The following is a 16,424-nucleotide window of genomic DNA, read 5'->3' on the forward strand; positions in this document are numbered from 1 at the left end:
GCCAGTCACCTGCCGAAGATTCCACCATTGCAAAAGCATTCTGCCTCTCAATCTTCTAAAAGGCAAATGGGACCGCTGGGATTATAGGAATCCATTCCTTTTATCAATTAGAGTCTCGAAATAGCTGGTTTCTCTTTGAAGCTGTTATTTTCTAACTTTTCTCCAGAAGGACCTCTAGGGGTTAAAGGGAACACATTATGATCTATTGAACAAACACTTGCATAGCACTTCTTGTGTGTCCAGACTCTTGTCCTAAAGGCTTTTCAGCCATCCAATTTAACCATCACAATAATCCCAGTAGCTTCATTTTATAAACAGAGGAGGAAACTGAGGCACAGAGGGTCTAGGTGACCTTGGGCAAGGTCATCTAGCTAGTAAGTGGTGGAGCTGAGATCCAAACCCAGGCTTAGCAGCTCCAGAGTCTCTGATTTTAGCCATAAGGTCATTATGTGACATTAATATAAAGGACAGCAGAGCAAGCATTTATCAATCCAAGTAATCTACATGCATCATCTCATTTCATCTGCACAGTAATCATTTTTCCCAGGTAAGGGAGGTGAGGCTCAGAGGCATCAAGTCATTGGTCCAAGGTCACATCTTCACCCCAGAACACTGAAGCTTAACTAGAGGCGCCCTGTATTGGCTTTGCTCTCACATGATTTACCCTAAACATTCATCGGTGTGTGCATACTAAGTCACTTCAGTCGTGTCCAATTGTGTGACCCCATGGATTGTAGCCCACAGCTCTTCTGTCCATGGAATTCTCTAGGCAAGAATACTGGAGTGGGTTGCTATGCCCTCCTCCAGGGGATCTTCCTGACCCTCGACTTGAACCCAAGTCTCTTACATCTCCTGCATTGGCAGGCGGGTTCTTTACCACTAGCACCACCAGAGAGGCCCCAAATTCATGGAACTTTACATAAAGTCCCCTAATATATTCTTGCTTGCCTTGCTGTATTTTATTTATCATTGAGCAAATAGATGCAAATAGAAACGTTAGCTTCTCAGTTTGCCCTCTACTTTCCACCCCAAGTCATGCTACTAAGGGCCCTTGAGCCCATCACCCCCCAGATCAATTAGCATGTCTCTGGTGGAACCAGTGCCCTCTCTTCTACCAGATAACAACAGTTCTGTGGTCCGAGAGTTTCCTTTTTGTGTTAGTTGCAGGAACCTTGAACCCATGTTCTAGTTGCCACACCAACCTCCCTGGTTCAGCAAAATCTCTCTCTTTTTAAAAAATTTAATTAATTATTTTTGGCTGCTTGGGGTCTTTGTTTCTGCTCTTGGGATTTCTCTAGTTGTGATGCGAGGACTTCTCATTGTGGTGGCTTCTCTTGTTGCAGAACACGGACTCTAGAGCGTGCGGGCTTCATTGTGGCACGCGGGCTGAGTCGCCCCAAGTAGGCATGTGAAATCTTCCTGGACCAGGGATCAAACACATGTCCTCTTCTTTGGCAGGTGGATTCTTAACCACTGGCTAACCAGAGAAGTTTAGCAAATTCTCTTTTTATGAAAGTTTTATTTTTTCCTCAAAATGTCTTGTTCACAGTTTAATTTTGCTAAGGACATGATGTGTCTCAGAATATTCAAAAATCTGTGAATACAGGAGAGTAAGACCTTAGAATTTTGATCAGTGTGGAAAATCCAGGCCCCTATCTGTATCTTTGACCTGAATGCATATGGAGAGCCTAACTCAGAGCAGTCACATTGAAGTATGTATTATTTATCTCAACAAACATTAATATTAATCGTGTACTCACTATGTGCAAAACACTTTTTGAGGCAAAGTAATAAGACAGACACTGGTTTGTTGTTTGCATTTTTCACTTAGCAATACATCTTGGAAAGAGTTTCCTACCAGCACAGGTACAACCCATACTTTATAACAGTCCATGCTGTGTGGATGCAACATAAACTGATGACTATACGTGCTGTCTCCAGTCTTTTGTTATAAAAACAATGCCGCAGTAAATATCCCTATTCATGTAAACTTATGCGCGTGTTTGAAGATAATCTATATGATAAATTTTAGAATTGAAATTGCTGGATCAGAAGTATGTCTTTGCCAAAGTTCCCTCTGAAGAGGCTGTACCAGTTTATGCATGCGTGCTAAATTGCTTCAGACTCTTCGCCACCTCATGAACTGTATGTAGCCCACCAGGCTCCTCTGTCCATGGGATTCTCCAGGCAAGAATACTGGAGTGGGCTGCCATTCCCTTCTCCAGGAGACCTTCCGGACCCAGGAATGGAAACTTTGTCTACTGCAATGCAGGCAGATTCTTTATTGTTTGAGCCACTAGGAAACCCATACCAATTTACACTCCCCCACTAATGAATGATCTATGAAAGTGCCCTTTTCTCTACACCCTTGACAACACAGAATACTTTTAAACTTTTCTTTCGTTTTCTGTGGGTGAAAATGATATCTTGTAGTTTTTATTTGCTTTTCATGTTTGACTTTTATTATAAAAAATTCCAACAAATGAAACAACAAAGAAAATAGCTCAATGAACACCCATGAATCAATCGCCAAGACAGAATCATTGTTAAAATTTTACAACATTTGTTTAATTGGGGGGATTCAGTGAGGACTTGAAGTATTTTGAAATAAACTGTATGATATTTTGAAATAAATTGTATAATATTTCATTCATTAAATATTTCAACATTACTTTGTATCTAACCTAGGTCATTTTTAAACATCATTTTCACATTTATAAAGTTAAAAATAAGATCCTAATATCTAGGCTAGACAGTAGGTCCCTTACATATGAATGAGTTCCATTCCAAGAGCATGTTCATAAATCCAGTTTGTAAGTCTAACAAAGTTAGCCTGCTCAGTCACTCAGTCATGTCCGACTCTTGCAGCCCCATAGACTGTAGCCTGCCAGGCTCCATGGGATTCTCCAGGCAAAAACACTGGAGTGGGTGGCCATTTCCTTCTCCAGGGGATCTTCCCAACCCAGGAATCGAACCCAGGTCTGCTGCATTGCAGGCAGACTCTTTACCGACTGAGCTACGAGGAAAGATTAGCCTAGGCACTCTATTAACACAATCTGCTATATACTGCTGCACTGTAACAGGTTTATAGTATGTTTCACATATAAATAACACATAAACACATAAAAATGAAGACACCATTATTAATCTTACAGTGCAGTGCCTTGAAAAGTAGTAGTACGGTACAGTACTGTAGTAGAGTAGTACAGCACAGCATCTGGCACATGGGGCTGGCATCAAGTGTATGGGCAAGAAGAGTTATTGACCAGACGAGAGAAGGGAGGCGGGGGATGGTAGAGCTGAAGGATCAAAACAATAGGAGACGGAGGGCCAGCTGCAGTTCCACTCAGGCCTGAGGTCGATGACACAGGTTGTGGTTCTTCGTTGGGTTCAATTCTATCTACCTTTTTGAAAAAAGGATCCAGTGATGTCTGGGTAGTAGTTCTCTTTTTCTCATCAGAGATGACACGGTAGCACCGGATTGCATTCTGAACAGCAGCTGCAACCTTCATGTCCCATTCTACATTCAGGTCTTATACCTCAAAAACTAACAATGCCTCCTCAGATAAAGAAAATCCTCGTGCCATTTCCTGCATTGTGGATCTCTTTGACTCTCCAGTGACTTCTTCCTCTTGTCTCTCTGCGTCCTTTCTTTGGGCCTCCGATTCCATCAGGTCTTCATTGGTAAGTTCCTCCTATTGCATGGCAAGGGGTTCAGTACAGCTGTCCTCTTGCAAATGTAGCTTGAAATAAAGATACTGTACTACTGTACTCTATAATACTATACAGGAAAGTACGCAAAAGCACAACCACTTGTAGAAGATTTACGCATGTGACAATGTACACCAGACATATGAACTAGCTAACGTGATTGGACATGTGAATGAACTTTGAATTTTGAATAAACTTTGAAAGTTCACAGCTTGAAGGTTCGTCTGTAGGGGACTCACTGTATTTTAATTTCTCCATCTGTACCAGAATGTCTTTATAGTTGCTTTCAATCAAGGATCATGCCATCAGGGATCATGCGAAACAAGTTCTGTTCTAATTCTGTTACATCTCCTAAGTCTCTGAGTCTAGAATGGGTCTCACCACTCTCCTCCAACAATGCCTCATGAAGAGACTGGACTGGTTGTCTTGTACAATGTCCCACTTTGGGATTTGCCTGATTGAAGGATCCTTTAACTTGTGGTGCACCCCCTCTTTCCATGACCCCTGTATTTCTTTAAACTAGCCCTTCGTCTAAAGGATAGATTAGATTCAGGTTAAACATTTTGACATCACGAATTTAATCAACACGCCATGGGTGTTGCTGATTGCTTTATCCTGTCTCGCACCAGGAGGTCCATGATGTCTTGCTGTCCCATTATTAATGATGCCAAGTCTGATTCCAGGGCAAGGTGGTGATCATGTCTCTCCCCAAATGTCTATTTTTCTTCTTCCATCAGAACCTGGGGTATCCAGTTTCTCATCCATGGATGGTCCTTGACTGAGTCAATAATTGGAGGTTGAACCGTGATTCTCTAATTTTGTCTTTTCAGTAGCATTTCTCAGTTGGCATTCTTCATTTGAATTTCATTAATTATGAGTGGAGTTGACTATCCTCTCAAGTGTTTAAAAGCCATTTAGATTTCTCTCCCAGTGAATTACCTGTGTTTCCATGGGGACCTGGGCACAGCATGATGAGGGCTCTGACTGAGAGAGGAACGTGGGGTTGAGATAGAGCTGGGAAGGGACCATGGGCCTGCCCCACCGAGATGCCGGACATGCCAGGGAAGGCTCTCAGGAGATGGAGGCTCCGGATATGGGTTCCTCCAAAGCAGACCTTGAGACAAGAATTGAAGGAGAAGCAATTGATTTGGGAAATGAAGGAAGTCCTGGAGGCAAGGGGGGAAAATGAGACAGGAAAAACAGCCAAAGAAGGCGTGTTATCAAGCAAGTTAGCACTGTAAATGTCCAGAGCTTAGTTTCCATGGGGAAATTCTAAGGCCATTGTAAAGTACCTTGGCATTATCCGCTAAAGGAAGAGAACTCTTGTAATTGTACACCAAGTCCAGTTCGTCATTGCTTAAACGTTTGTCCTTGGGGGAGTGTTAATTTCCCAGCATTTCAGGCCTGTCTTGAAGTTGGCAGAGTGGGTTCTAGTGACCACAAAAGCCCTCAGGCAACAAATGTTGGGTGCTGCTAGCTGGGGTCAGCCAGCATGCACCAAAATGGTAAAAGTGAAGACATTAGGGCACCACGGGCATCTGCAGGGATGTCTAACAGAGACTTTAAGGATGCGGAGACATGAGCCTGTTGAAGAGAAGATGGGGAAAGGGATGCATGCTCCAGGCAGAGAGAGCAGCAGGTGCCAGAGCCCAGAGGTGAGAGTTAGGTGAGCCTGAGGGACCGATGGCCTTTCATGTGGCTGGGGGCAGAGGTGAAAGGTGAGGCCATGTCAGACCTGTTCAGCCACGTTTAGGACTTGTCACATCATGCCGTGGGCACTGGGGAGTCACTGGAGAGTTGGTGTCTAAATTTATTTTTGGCTGCTCTGGGTTTTTGTTGGGGCACACAGGCTTCCTGTAGTTGGAGAGAGCAGGGCTACTCTGCAGTTGAGGTTTGCAGGCTTCTCGCTGCAGTGACTTCGCTTGTTGGCAGAGCACAGGCTCCAGGGCCTGCAGGCCTTCAGGAGTTGCGGCACGTGGGCTCCAGAGCCCAGCTCAGTAGTTGTGGTGCCCGGGCTTAGTTGCCTCGTGGCATGTGAGATCCTCCCAGACCAGGGATAGAACCCACGCCCCCTGCATTGGCAGGCGGATTCTTAACCACTGGACCACCAGGGAAGCCAACCTGGAAAGTTGTAAGCAGGGAAGTAACACCAGTTTGGGTACCAGAAACGTGGAAAAGCTAAAAATGTGCATACTGTCATGCCAGTGGATTAATTCACATTAGAGGCTAGATGTTCCTTTCTCACTAGTGATGGGACTCCTGTCCTTCTTCCACGACAACTAGGGATGGACTGGGCTAGGATATGAGCTCAGGGCACAGTGAGATGGAGCGCCTTAGGGAAACATTTCACTTGGCTCCACTACTGGCAGATTTTAATGTATAGTATATGTTTGTACTAATGGCTCTGAGGGTTTTCCGTGTGCCAGATACTGTGCTAAGCACTGTGCAGTCATTGTCGCAGTTGAGGTGACATTTTGATCATTCTGAGCCTGTTTTCCCATCTCCTGCACTGGCAGTCAGAGTCTTTACCACTGAGCCATCTGGAAGTCTCTCTGTGTCCTGTAGCCAGACCCTTTACAGAAATCCCACCCTTTACAGAAATCCCACAAGAAGAGTTCTTGTAAGATTTCTGTAAAGGGTCTGACTACAGGATACAGTGGGGCTTCCAGATGGCTCAGATGGGAAAACAGGCTCAGCAAATATGAAATGCCTGATCTTATATCACTATCTAGGGACCAGCTGAGCTCATGCTGGGTTCCAGGTTTACCTGATCCCCAGATACACCTGAGTTCTCTTCTCGTCCTACCACTGTCTCCATGGAGCAGGTGCTGAAATGGTCACAGACATGGGTGGGGTGGAAGCAAGAGTCAGGAGATTTTCCTTCCAAGTTCTGGGCAGGATGAATGGTTCTCCTGAAAGTTATTAATAGAAGTCACCTGAAGGAATTCACTGGGAAGAACCCTCACAGCAAATGCATCTAATGGCTACATTTATTACATCAGGAGCCACTGACTCAGGAAGCTACAGGGATCAGAGAAATGCCATAAATGCCGTAAATATGAGGTTAACCAGGTATGAACCCACAGGGTGGGGTGGAGGTTGTGGCAAGTCATAGACCACAAGTCCCACCCTATGGGGCCAGATACTTCCTATAGTGCCTTACGGGAATGCAAACCCAGTTGCCAGTTATTCTGGGTTTTCAAGAACCTGGAAATGCAGACGCTTGTGGGAAATTGTTCAATTAAAATTTTTTTTGTAGATTAAAAAAAAAGCCACAGGGCAAGCATAACAAAACGACTTGTGAGTCAGAGTTGAACCCTCATACAGTTAGTTTGAAGCCTCTGTTTTTGATAATCTAATTTTGCCACAATCCTGGAGGCAGTGTGTTAGTTAATGTAGCAGCAGCCACTGTAACAGCTAAACTGCCAAGTCATAGTGACTTTATGCAGTTGAAGTTTATTTTTTCAGTCATGTTGGTCCAGTTAGCAGCAGGTGAGGAGCGAGGCAGGGAGTGCAGTCAATCTGCCTCTGTGGCTTCAAAGATCACCCAGGCATTGACATCTAGTGGGCACTGATCACTAACGGGCAGATAGTGAAGAAAGAAAACTGAAGACCAGATGAGCACTCCTTACTCTGCCCACCTTCATTGGACAGAACGCTGTGTCCACCTCACTTGAGCACAGATCAGAGCTGGGTACGTAAGTCCCTGGCCTGTGATAGCCACTTTCCAACAGCTCTATTCTGCAGACCCATCCAAAGACCGTATCCACCCCTGCCTCAGGCAGTTATTATCATCGCTGGTTTATCAGTGGAGATCCAAATCCCAGAGAGGCAAATTGACCCATGAGAAGTCACATAGCCAGGTGCACTGTCTTTCTGACCCCAACCGAGGGATCATTTTTCTACCTTCAGTTCTGTTCAGTTCAGTCGCTCAGTCGTGTCTGACTCTTTGCGACCCCATGAATCACAGCACGCCAGGCCTCCCTGTCCATCACCAACTCCCGGAGTTCACTCAAACTCATGTCCACAGAGTCGGTGATGCCATCCACCCGTCTCATTCTCTGTTGTCCCCTTCTCCTCCTGCCCCCAATCCCTCCTAGCATCAGAGTCTTTTCCAGTGAGTCAACTCGTCGCATGAGGTGGCCAAAGTATTGGAGTTTCAGCTTTAGCATCAGTCCTTCCAATGAACACCCAGGACTGATCTCCTTTAGAATGGACTGGTTGGATCTCCTTGCAGTACAAGGGACTCTCAAGAGTCTTCTCCAACACCACAGGTCAAAAGCATCCATTCTTCAGCGATCAGCTTTCTTCACAGTCCAGCTCTCACATCCATACATGACCACTGGAAAAACCGTAGCCTTTTCCCAAACTTGCCATCTCGTCAGCATATACAGATTGTTAATATACAGATTCCTAGCCCTCATCCCAGACCGTGAATTGAATGTCTGGGGGGAGAATGCGGTAACCTGTACTTTCACTGTGAATCCCAGGATGCACCCTGGAATTGTCTGGGGAACTTTGTGAAATGCTAATCTCTTGCTTCCAACCCCTAGAAATTCTCATTCAATTGGTCCATAGGGAGGGTCCCTGACATGGACCTGTTGTCAAGCTCTCTGGTGACTCTGATGTGCAGCCAAGACTCAGAAACACTGCCTCTGGTCCCCAATCTAATGGGGCTGGGGGAGATTTAGAAACTAAAGCAGCAAGAGAGAGGAAGGAAGGAAGGGAAGGAATGAGGGAGGAAGAATGGGAGGGATATCACGTGATTCTCAATCTTCAGAATCAGCATGTAAAAAAGAAAAAACTTTTGGCCAAACCGCATGTGAGATCTTAGTTCCCCAAACAGGGCATCAAACCCATGCCCTCTGAAGTGGAAACATGGAGTCTTAACCACTGGACCACCAGGGAAGTCCCAGAATCAGCATTTTAAAAAAACTCTTCAAATGATTCTAACATGCAATCCATGTTGAGACCTACTGAATAAATGGGCCAGAAGATTCTGATTCAGTAGATTTGGGGTGAGCCAAACTTTCCGTATTTTTAAACTGGAGACTGTGATTCCACTGCCCTAGGGCTTTGCTACTCAAAGTCCGACCTGAAATATCAGTGTATCACTGGGAACTTGTAAGAAGTGCAGACTCTCAGGCCCTACCCTCGACCTGCTAAATCAAAACCCACAATTTAAAAGACCCCTAGGAGATAAGCACATACATGAATGAGAGAGGCACTACTCGCAGGCTCACAAGCCTTTTGCCGGGAGGACAGCAATTTAGTCCTTCAGTCAGGGCCGGTCCAGCTTCTCTCCCATCTCCACTCACCCCCTTTTGAGGCTGTAGAACCTTTTCTAGTGTCACCAGCATAGTCTATCCTCAAAACGTAGACTATTCTCAAAGGTCTGGGCTTTGCTGCCCCCATTCCATGGCCGTTTGTTCGTGGATATTTTTGTTAGAAGGTCTGGGCATGCGCACCGGTTGATGACTCAACACGGGGCTTGCAGGTCCCTCCTGCCAGGGCAGGATGTCACAGATGTGAGACATTGACTTGAGGACCAGATCGTGGGATTGGTTGCTTCACAGGAAGATCTCTTTATGGACTCCCCTGGTGGTCCAGTGGCTAAGAGTCTACGTTTCCAATGCAGGAAACCTGAAATTAAATCCCTGGTCAGGGAACTAGACCCCACATGCCGAAACTAAGAGTTCATACGCCACAGCTAAAGATCCTGAGTGCTGAAACTAAGACCTGGTGCATATAAATTAATTAAATATTTTTTAGAAAGAGGAGACGACCTCTTTAGATCTGCAGGTTGGAGAAGGCAGACTTGTTTTGTGAGGTTCTGGGGCCTATCAGAGGAAGTCCTACAGATGGAGGTTGCAGTTCAATAGAAGGAAAAGTTTCAAACAAGCAGGAAGGGACTGAGTCAAGCAGAGGGAGCTTCTTGTTCCTGGAAGTTGAATGGCCTTTGTTCAGAGGCACCTGGATGCAACCTCTGGATTGGATGTGAGCTTGGGGGAGACCCCTGCTTGAGGTTGAAACATATAGTGCCCTGGAAGGCAGGGAGACTCGGTCAGGAAGTGAGAGGACCAAGATAATTCGGGGTTCCACTGTGCCTGTCAATCATGAAGGCCGTTTAGCTAAATACAAACTATTGTTGGTGCATGAAATAATTTCCCTGTGGGTCTCCACTAGTTTGAAAGCTCAGTGAGGACAGTGGCTGGGCTGCTGGTCGGGTCCACGGCACCTGACATAGAGTCTGGCATATGAGAGCATCTGTCCAGTAAGTCTGTTGATGTAAATGTAAATGGCTGAACGTGAAAAGTGAAAACGTTAAAATGGCTGGAAATAAGCTTTAATCTTTTCTGTCTGTGAATGGTTTTTGTGCACTCCTTTTGTGTCCTTTAAAATGTTTTTTGTCAGGTGTTCAGATTGAGTTTTTCTTGTTTTCTCAAGTTCTAATTCTTTTTCACCTAGCCTCTCTCTACATGGTGTTCATTGTAATGGTAAAACAACGGAAATATCCTAAGTGGCCCATGAGAGGGAGTTTGCTAAATCATTGGTGCGGGGCAGGGATTGGGGACGGAACTTCCTTATTGGTCCCAGGGTTAAGACTCCACACAGCTAATGCAGGGGGGTTTGGGTTTGATCCCTGGTCAGAGAACTAGATCCCACAAACCAAAAGTAAATATCTGGCATGCTACAACAAAGACTGATGATCCCACATGCTGCAACTAAGACCCAGCACAGCTAAATAAATAAATATTTTAAAAAATTATTCCTGAACTCTTTTCCTCCAAAGGCTATTCACCAATACACATTAAAAACTTCCTAGCTGGAAGGATCCCAACAAAACATCAACAGCATGGTCTCTGGATGGATGGTAGTATGAGTGTTCTCTAGGAATTCTCTATGAACTACTTTTTGTTGGCTCTATCTTCTGACTTTTTCTGTTCTGAGCATCTGTTACTTTTGAGTAAGAAAAACTAGCCAACAGGAACTGGACCTGTTCTAAACTTGATTTTCAACCTCTCATTTATTTTAGCCGGCTCTATCTAATTGACTGTATATTGTCACCTTGCTTATTTAATTTATATGCAGAGTACATCATGAGAAATGCTGAACTGGAGGAAGCACAAGCTGAAACCAAGATTGCTGGGAGAAAGATCAATAACCTCAGATATGCAGATGACACCACCCTTATGGCAGAAAGTGAAGAAGAACTAAAGAGCCTCTTGATGAAAGTGAGAGTGAAAAAGTTGGCTTAAAGCTCAACATTTAGAAAACTAAGATCATAGCATCCGGTCCCATTACTTCATGCAAATAGATGGGGAAACAGTGGAAACAGTGACAGACTTTATTTTTGGGGGCTCCAAAATCACTGCATATGGTGACTGCAGCCATGAAATTAAAAGACGCTTATTCCTTGGGAGAAAAGCTATGACCAACCTAGACAGGATATTAAAAAGCAGAGACATTACTTTGCCAACAAAGGTCCATCTAGTCAAGGCTATGGTTTTTCCAGTGGTCATGTATGGATGTGAGAGTTGGACTATAAAGAAAGCTGAGCGCAGAAGAATTGATGCTTTTGAACTGTGGTGCTGGAGAAGATTCTTGAGAGTCCCTTGGACTGCAAGGAAATCCAACCAGTCCATCCTAAAGGAAATCAGTCCTGAATATTCATTGGAAGGACTGATGCTGAAACTGGAACTCCAATACTTTGGCCACCTCATGCGAAGAACTGACTCATTTGACCTGCTCCTTTTCTGACCTGGGCCGGTTCACCCCTCCTTAGGCAACCTGGTGGTCCCCCGCTCCCGGGAGGTCACCATATTGATGCCGAACTTAGTGCGGACACCCAATCGGCATAGCGCACTGCAGCCCAGAACTCCTGGGCTCAAGCGATCCTCCAGCCTCAGCCTCCCGAGTAGCTGGGATTACAGGCGCGCGCCACTGTGCCTGGCGAACTAACTCATTTAAAAAGACCCTGATGCTGGATTGAAGGCAGGGAGGAAGCCTGGTGTGGTGCAGTCCATGGGGTCCCAAAGAGTCAGACACGACTGAGTGACTGAACTGATCTAATTGACAATGTTTTCATTTGTGAAAATGGCACACTGGAAAAAAAAAAAAGCTAACGTTACCAATAACCAATGAGCAAGGAAGCTGAGAGCCAAAGAAGTAAAGGGCTTTCTGTGCCCCAGAGAAGCAGCCAGTCAGGGGCAGAACGCAGGCCCTGACTTGCTGGTGGGCACCCTTTCCCTCACCGCACTCCTTTCCCTGCCATCTGGGAGCCTCCGACAGGGCTCTCTCTTCCTGTTCTCCTCCCTCTCTCTTTCATTAAGTCACAATTCAGGGGTGTTTCAGACGTCCATCATCTGTGGCTTCCCAGGCTGAACATTCTGCTGTGTGGATGGGTCTGTGTGGATTCCAGAGACCAGACAGAGTCGTTAGCCCAGGCAGCCTCTTTCGTCTGCCCTTCCCTGTGTTGTGCTGTGCTTAGTCGCTCAGTCGTGCACAACTCTTTGTGACCCCATGGACTGCAGCCCACCAGGCTCCTCTGTCCATGGGGATTCTCTAGGCAAGAATACTGTAATGGGTTGTCATGCCTTCCTCCAGGGCATCTTCCCAATCCAGGGACTGAACCCAGGTCTCCCGCATAGCAGGCAAATTCTTTACCATCTGAGCCACCAGGGAAGCCCAAGAATACTGGAGTAGGTTGCCTATCCCTTCTCTAGGGGATATCTCCGACCCAGAAATTGAACTGGGGTTTCCTGCATTGCAGGCGGACTCTTTACCAGCTGAGCTACTGGGGAAGCCCTCATCTGCCCTTACTTCCTGTAAAACCACAGCAGGCTGCAGAGCAAATGCACCAAACTGCTGAAGGAAGTCCTGCCCGCCCACCCAGCCTCAGGCCAGGAGCTGTCTGTCGACTTCATAAAGCTTTTTAAAAATGTGCTTATTTTGGCCACTGTGCACAGCATGAAGGATCTCAGTTCCCAGACCAGGGATGGAATTGGTGACCCTGCATGGGAAGCCAGATTCCTAACCACTGGACCACCAGGAAGTCCTGTCTGCCCGTGTTGAAAGTCTGCTTTTGGGAGATCTGTGAAGGCTGAAGGCAGGTCTACGTATTTCTGCCACCTGGGACGTTATCTGGGAGGATCCAGGTAATACTGACAAGTCCTCCAAAGGCATGTCCTCTAGGCTGGCTGTGGCTTGCTCTGAGCCAAGTAAAAGGAATGGGGCTGTTCTGTAAGGGTCCTTGCTATTTTGGGCTGGGCTTGGGATGGGGCTCTAGCCCTTTTTCAATTTGGATAAGGCCCAGTGGAAGTCAAAGGTAGTCAAAGCTATGGTTTTTCCAGTAGTCATGTATGGATGTGAGAGTAGGACCATAAGGAGATCTGATTCAGTCAATCCTAAAGGAGATCAACCCTGAATATTCATTGGAAAGACTGATGCTGAAGCAGAAGGTCCAATACCTGACGTGAAGAGCTAACTTACTGGAAAAGACCCTGATGCTGGGAAAGATTGAAGGCAAAAGGAAAAGGGGGTGACAGAGGATGAGACGGTTAGATAGCATCACTGATTCAATAGACATGAGTTTGAGCAAACTCTGAGAGTTAGTAAAGGACAGGGAAGCCTAGTGTGCTGCAGTCCATGGGATCACAAATAGTCAGATATTACCTAGCAACTGGAAAACAACGACAGTGGAGGGAACGTGAGAGTGTCCCTGCTGCACCAGAGCCCATGCCAGCAGCCCCAGGCTCTGCAGAAGCCCAGTAAAGGCTGCCCGTGCTGCCCGGGAGATACATGGGTGAGTGGATCTCAGGTTTCACAGCTGAGAAAGGAGCCTGAGGACTTTTCTTTTCCTGGCTTCTGGGCAGATGAGTGCATGGCAGGTGTTCTGGGGGCCCTAAGGTCAGCCTGGGATACATTTTGTCCTGAAGCCCTGGTCTGTGGTGAGCCATGTCTCTGGGCTAAAATGATTCTCGGAGGAAGTTCCTGGGCCTGGGTGTCTGCTGGGAGAAGGTGCTTTAGAAGAGCAATCAAGAAATTCTGAAGACAGAGGATGGGGGACTTGAACCTGAAATACTGGCAGCTTTTCTGTTCTGAGCATCTATTACTTTCGAATAAGAAAAACTAACCAATAGGCACTGGACCTGTTCTAAACTCAATTTTCAATTTCTCATTTGTTTTAGCCTGCTTTATCTAATTGACCACGTTTTTATTTGAGAAAATTGCACCCATGGGAAAATGGACCAGGCAGGAAGCAAGTTAACGCAGACATACAAACCCAATCCAGGGTTTGTGAGGCACCGTAGTTAGTTTATTAACGTTATAAAAGGTAATGTATGCGGAAGTACCTTGGGCAGGAAACCATCTCCCACCAACTCAGAGAAATGTGTTAAATAAAAGTGACCTTATAGAAGGAAAGGCAGCCACAACAGGCAGACTTAAACACACTCATCTCACTGATGGAGAGGGTGGAGGTGGGCCTGAGTGTGTAAATGGGCGAGGATCTTTCATTCAGGCAACCTATCAGTGTGTTACCAGAGACTTGAAACAGTTCACACCTTCTCACTCGAGTGTTCCAGGTGTAAAATTCTACTCTAAACAAATAATCATTCTTACACACACACACACGTCTTTGTGTGTGTGCGTGCATGCGTGTGTGCCAAGTCTCTCTCTTCAGTCGTGTCCAACTCTGTGTGACCCCATGGACTGTAGTCCACCGGGCTCCTCTGTCCATAGGATTCTCCAGGCAAGAATACTGGAGTGGATTGCCGTGCCCTCATCCAGGGGATCTTCCCAACCCAAGGACTGAACCCATGACTCTCATGTCCCCTGCAATGCCATCTGGGAAGCCCTTGGATGTGTGTGTGTGTGTCTGTGTACGTTAGTTGCTCAGTTGTGTCTGACTCTTTGCAACCACATGGACTGTAGCCTGCCAGGCTCCTCCATCCATGGACTTCTCCAGGCAAGAATATTGGAGAGGGCTGCCGTTTCCTTCTCCAGGGGATCTTCCCGACCCAGGGACTGAACCCGGGTCTCCTGCATTGCAGGCAGAGTCTTTACCATCTGAGTCACCAGGGAAGCCCCCTTTTATGTGTATATGCACACAAAGAAGGGTTTTTCAGCTCAGAGTTCTTCTCATTTTTATTGTTGTTTCTATCGAAGTATAATATACATACCAAAAAAAAGCACATGTCCTAAGGGTACAGTTTGATGAATTTTCACAACTAGGAGGACCCATGGACCCAGCACCCAGATGGAGAAACTGTACGTTATGAGCATCCTAGACGGCCCCTCTGCTCCACTCTTCCAATCACTTCTGCACCCCCCTACCTTGACCCTAACTTTTTTTTCCCTGAGTTTTAAGGGCATCGATTAGTTCTATTTTTTGCATTTTATATAAATGGAATATAAATGGTATGTGCTCTTTTTCAGAGTTCTTTATTATGAAAACTCACACACATACAACACACATACACACAACTGTCCGAAAAATAAAGCGATGGTTAACTACAGAAGAAATTATATTTAAGCAATGGACTAGAATTCAGTCATTAAAATTATGTTTTTGGGGATTATTTTATGCCATGGAAGATGCTTCCAATAGTTAACAGGAAAGCAAGCAGAATATAAAACTGTATATAAGTTTATTGGCAATTAAAATAGATACACTAATAATAATAATAACAACAGCAGCTGACATTTGCTGGACACTCACCAGGAACCAGGCACTGTCCTATCACATCACTCACTCAGTCCTCTCCAAGCCCTCTGAGGTAGGACCACTATCATCAGCCCCATTTTTCAGAGCAGTAAATGGAGGTACCAGGCTTGGGCAGCATGCCAAGGCCACACAGAGGGGTGGATGTGGTGAAGTCAGACTTGTAACAGAGCCCGCCTGGCTCTTAGGCACGTCACCACACTACGGCAAAATGCAGACAGGGGTCATCCCCCGGCGCTGCCACTGGGGGAGAAAGTCTGCTGACGGCCGCAGAGCCTCCCAGGGCTTCTCTCCTCATAACCCGAATTCTGTGCAGAGGGGCACGGGGGGAGGGTGTCACAAATGCATGGCATCTGGTGACCGTGCCCCAGAGAGGCTGCCTGCGAATTCCTGGCACCTGGGAAAGGCTCTGTCCCCAGCCTGATGAGGTCTGGCCAATTCAGCATTTTCTTCTGTCGAGTGAGCTGACCGCCTTGCAGTCAATTCCTTTTCCACTCAAGCAAATCAGAGTGGATTCCTCTATGCTCTGACACAGGTTAATCCAAGGGAGTGAAGGGGAGGTAAGAAGCGTGGTGCGGGGAGGCCCTACGGCAGAAGGACAGAATAGGAGCCTGGGGAAGAGACAGAACAGGAGAGGCAGCAAGGATGGCCCAGGATGCAGGGCCCACAGAAGCTGGGAGGGGACTGAGTTAAGGAGGCCACGTCCAGTGTCGGATGGTGCACAGAACTCGAGCAACGTTAAGAACTGAGAAAGGGGCCGCTGGATTCAGCAGCAAGGAAGCCTCTCTTGCCCTTGGCCACAAACACTTCAGTGCGGATGGAAGTCTGGTTGAAGAATGAGAAAGAGGAAGAGATATTGACTGTGGTTCTAAAGGGGAGATAAGGACAGGTGTTTAAGGGGAATCCAGGTAGAAGGGGGCTTTGTGGGTTGTTTTTTGTTTTCATTTTTTAATATGGGAGAAGACACATGGTGTGTTTACACGTACAG

The 16,424-nt window shown here is 46.2% G+C and overlaps 1 non-coding gene across 1 annotated transcript; it reads right to left on the reverse strand.

Annotated features, from left to right (window-relative positions):
- Positions 1-11,367: 11,367 nt before the first annotated feature.
- Positions 11,368-11,666, reverse strand: LOC148775339 (signal recognition particle RNA). Its single transcript, XR_016039251.1, has one exon.
- Positions 11,667-16,424: the final 4,758 nt, after the last annotated feature.

This window comes from Moschus berezovskii, chromosome 15 (assembly GCF_049115385.1).
Source record: "Moschus berezovskii isolate FMDL1 chromosome 15, NW_MosBer_1.0, whole genome shotgun sequence".
In the NCBI taxonomy this organism is placed as follows: Eukaryota; Metazoa; Chordata; class Mammalia; order Artiodactyla; family Moschidae; genus Moschus; species Moschus berezovskii.